Source organism: Alnus glutinosa, chromosome 8, assembly GCF_958979055.1.
Source record: "Alnus glutinosa chromosome 8, dhAlnGlut1.1, whole genome shotgun sequence".
Classification (NCBI taxonomy): Eukaryota; Viridiplantae; Streptophyta; class Magnoliopsida; order Fagales; family Betulaceae; genus Alnus; species Alnus glutinosa.
Window position 1 is genome coordinate 11,540,571 of NC_084893.1, and position 5,153 is coordinate 11,545,723.

Consider the following 5,153-nt stretch of genomic DNA (forward strand, 5'->3'; position numbering starts at 1 on the left):
TAATTCGCGGAAAAGAGAAATATTTTTACCTATATTTTTTTTAGTCTAATTTCTAGAAGACGAGTGAAGTGCGCAAGAGGGCTTGTACTTATTAAACATGCCGCAGATATAACTTTCTTATATATGCCCCCTCCTTTATTATAGTTCCATTCGAGACAGCACATGTCGTGTTCTATCAAAATCGAGATCTTGTACTCAATGAAAAGTTGTAAAAATTGAAGCACGATAATTTACCAAAAATTTCCTATAAGCATCATATACAGATAAGATACCCGATTAGATTTAGATAATATCTGTGTATGTAACAAGTTATATTCTGGGGTTTACATATATTCATAATTGCTGTTATGATTGAAATTAAGAAGGATTTTTTTTTATTGAAAAGAATCAATATTTATTAGTTTAGTTATGTATCCATTTGGATTTTTTTATATCATTTGGAAAACGCAATTTTATTCAAACCCGAGAATCATTCATGAATTCAAATTCACAGTCAATAGTTAATGGTTCAAATTTGTCTTGAAGTTTTGTTTTGTGACTAAAAATCCACAATCGGTTTTTCAATATAAAAAGGGGAGGGGGTGTTTTTAAATAGTGTGTTTGTTTTAAGATATGATACAATCAATCGAAGAAATGTATCCAATCCAAAGAGAAATGTAAGGAATTTTTTAGGAACGTCTCACCGAAGGTAGAGTACTTGATGTGGTCTTAGTAGGCAACTTCCTCTGTACCTTCTCTTTCCTCGGAGTTAGACATCACATGATTAGTTAAGCAAGAATTATCTAAACAAGTTGTATCTTCTATCACAGGCTTAATATCAATAGAATCTAATTTAGAATCAGAAGCATGTGAAATAGAAGTACTTAAATCATTAACTATTAAATCAGGCTTGTTAGAAATATCTGTATGAATACAAAGCATGCTTTTCAAATTATTACTAGAGAATTTTTCAAGAGATCCTCTGATTCTTTTAAATTATTCTCTAGTGCATCAACAGTATCAAAAAGCATGGTAATCTCAGATTTCAAAGAGTCAATCAAAACATGTGATTCAGATAATTGTAAAATCAAAGACTCTTTTTCTTGCTTAATCTTCTTGAGTTCTTTATTAGATTTCTTAAAGAGTTTACTTATCAATAGGGTATCTTTAGAGAAATCATAAAAAAATCTTCAAAGAACTCAGGAAGATTTATGTTAGAAGAAGTCATGGATCACACTTAGGAAATAAATCCAAACACAAGTGAACCTTGCTCTGATACCAACTGAAAATAAATATTGACTTCTAAAAGACCCAAGTGTGTGTTTGTGTGCAACAAAGTATCTTAAATGCAGAATTTAAAGAAGACCAGATATTTGTTGACGAAGTGGAAACTCTGTGAAGAGAAAAACCACTCCGGGGCAATCAAACCCAGGAACTCCACTATCCAAAAACAAAGCAAGTTACAAAGCACTCATACTCACAAAACCCATTGCAGTAGTCATACCTTTAAATATAACACGAAGCCCATCATGAACGCTTCCCAACCCAGTCTCCTACTTGAAGGGGTCTTTGATGGATTCCTTTACCTTAGGGCCAACCCCTAAGATAGACTTCACTCGAACTGTTGAGCACACACCGGCAACGGCTAGAGAGCTAGCGGATCTTCAATTCTCCCTAAACACCCTCTCTAAGCACTATGGAATTCGATACAAAATTCATACAAATTACAAGCCTAGAGCCCTTTATTTATAGGATTACAGAAATCCTAAATCTGCTCAAATTCGAACTCTGGCTATCAAAGCCTCCTACCAATAGAAGGCCTCCTATATGCCACCACTATGGTTTAAGTGGTCACATCCGACCCCTGTGCTCACTTCTCAAGGCTCAGAGATCAAAGGTCAAGAAGGAGCTGCCAAGACAAAATACATTCAGCAGTAGACTTCTGGCAAGGCATCAGGCCCCACAACATCAACGATGACAGCAGCGATTTGTTCATGCCAATCAAAATGGCAAACCAAAGACGAACAAATCAAGGCACTACAAGAAGAAGCTGCAAAAGCTTGAAAGTGACCAATTTTATAAGGAGTTGCCTATTTTGATGCGAAACATGATAAGGTGGATGGACAACCAGTTGAAGGCCTGTCAACAACCACCATCGATAAGATAGGTATGGGTCAGAAAGGATGAAGCCATTCACCTCTTGAGGGGGAGTGGACTCATCTAGATGGTGAGGTTACACATGCCTAGGATTTGGTTCCTAATCCTAGAGCATATCAGGTTTGATTGCATTGCATTGGTTTCTCCCTAACATATTTTTTTTTGCCTTGCAGTCTAGCAACCATATTTGTTTTATTCCCATATTTTCTCTTGTTGTTTTAAGAAACTTCTGCAGGTACTATTTGCGGATGACAAAAAAAGCACGTCAGGTGGCTGCTTTTCTGCCTTGGTAATTCTAAACCTCTCTCCTTGAGTACAAGTTTGATCTGACCATACATGCTCGCTTTAGATTCTGGTTCTTTACCTTAGAGCATATTTTTGTTGTTTTTGTCTTCTTTTTTTTAATTAAAAAAAAATTAGGGGAGAAGATGCAAAAAATTTTATTTTTTCTTTTAATAGCTTTTCAGATATTGCATGTCTTTTTGCCTGATATCTCAATTCATTATGCATTGCTTGAATATGCTTATATGTGATTGAGAGTTTATGCCTCATTTCTGCTAAGTTTTCATGTGCATCTTAATGCTAGATAGTTACTTTTCTCATGCGATGAAAAATTGTGCACTATCAAAAGCTCCCCTAGGGTACATTTTTTTTACTCTCTAATTTTTAGTTTTCTAAAATTCTGATGAGATATTTTTTTGCTAAGATGGTCAAATTGACCAACTCACTAGTTGAACCTAGAACCCATAAATTCTGACATTCTTTCTAGGTTGCAGCACCAAGTGATAAAAAGTATTTAAATTTCAGTAATTATGGATAATCAAAAAGATCCACTGCTTATTATGCTATAAATCTGTTCTTAAACTTGTCCCTATAGAAACAATTAGTGTCCAAATCGTTGCGGAGATAGACGGTCACTAAAGGACTAAGTAAAAGAAAAGTGTTGCATCTTAGAGGGAGTGTATCAAATAAGGGTGGCTAGGCCCTAATAAAATAAGGTTTGACTTTTGACTGATGTATCTTTGATTTTCTCTCTTGTTTAGAAAATTCAGTTGCTTTAAATCATATCAACAAACATCATACATTATTGAGAAAGCTTTCACACACACACGTGTTACATGAATTGAGTAATCTATTTAAAATTTCTATCTGTAGGAATATTTGTGCTTATTGAACTCTTAACTCTCAATTATATCTTTACATATTTTTGAAATGCTATTTGACTACTTTATCAATTGTTTATACATGCATGCTCTGAAGATAACTTTAGGGAAAAAAAATTTCTGCAAATTTTCCTCTAGTTTCAGTTTTTCAGTGTGAAATGTCTAGACGGACCTACTCTTGTGTCCGGACCCATGGCTCTTACGTCCGGACACTTAAGTGACACATCTAGACCCGCACAATTTTGCCGAAAGCTAATGTGGCAGCAAGCGTCCGGACGGTTAAGTTATGCTTCTGAACGGGTGCCCTACAGAAAAATGTCTTCCGGCAATTCTCAGTGAGGGGTCAGTCAAAGGACAGAAAAAGGATTGGCTGCCACCAGGGCTAAAAAGGAGAATAGGCAAGCGATCCCAAAGAGGAACATAGTCAAATCAGACATTATGGTGGCTCCTCTGGATTTCATTACTAAGATAATCCAGGCAAATCACTAAGGATACCTTTACAATTGTGCATGTCCGATGTATCCTAGGCTTGTACGTGATTTTTATAGGCACTTAGAGGTCATTCAGGATGATGACAGTGGGATCATACTTCAGACTACTGTTCAAAGGCACACTATTTAGATTGATCCTTAGGTTATCAGTTCCATCATCGATGTTCCAATGCTTCCCATTTCAGCCAATCCTTTTACAAAGGTTTTGGAGCCTCCTAGCTTGGAGCAGCTTAGGGATTTCTTTGATGCTCATCCACAGGGCGATGAGCGAGCACATGCTCATATCAAGATCGGTGCCTTCTCTCCCTCGCATTGGCTGCACTTGAAGATTGTTTTGCACAATCTCTAGCCCACAACTTGTAGGAGTGAGCTTGTATTGAAGATGACTTGTTTTATGTATACTTTGGTTATGAGGATGCCCTTCTGCATGTGCAAGCACATCCTCAACATAATGTTTGAGATGAGAGATGATCATTCTACAAGTCTTCCTTTTGTGTGCTTGGTCACAAAGATCTATCTTCAGTCTATGATAGACATCTCTGCTGAGCCTAGGATACGAGTTCAGGATCCTCTTGGGAGTCAAACAGCCATGAAGTCTAATGCCCAGCTACGGCATGAAGGTCAAGATGAATCTCCTCAGCCTCATCCAGTTCAGTTTGAGCTACCCACAAGAGCCTCCTCTTCACAGACTGCTCCACCTCCTCCGTATGATATTGGCTTGCTTAGATTATGAGTGCCTTGAGTTCTATTCAGCAAGAGGTCAGCTTTGTCAATGTAAGAGTTGAGCAGTGCCAACTTGACATCCAGGAGTGTCTTAGACATCATCATCCATCTCATGATGATGAGGATTGAGTGTTGTTTTACTCAATGTGTTTTATTGTGCTTTGTTGATTCTTATTTTGAGACAATTTTACTTTTATTCCTATTTTGTTGAATATTGGTAATTATTGCTACTGTGGTTTTTCTATACTTCGTTTATACTTTGTCCTTTTGAGACAAAAAGGGAGTTTTTTATTTTTAGACCAGGAATGTATTTTTAAACCGGTCAAGTGATTTTTGTCCCAGAATGGCCAAAGGGTGAGTTTCTTAGTTTTGTTGGCTGCATTATGTTGACAAAATCACTATAATGTAATGTTGCCATTTTAATAGGGATGTTGTATTATTCAGAATCTCCAGTTTATTAGAGTTTATTTCTCTAATATGGAAAATGCCTTATTATGACAAGTTTTAGAGCCACAAGCTTCAAGAAGGCTATTTCAGAGTTCCAGGAAGACTCTGTGCCGACTCCAACTCAACAAAAGTTGGATCCTTTGTTTTCGTCCGGAAGGCCTAGTGATGCGTCCAAATGCCCATCAGTGTCGAG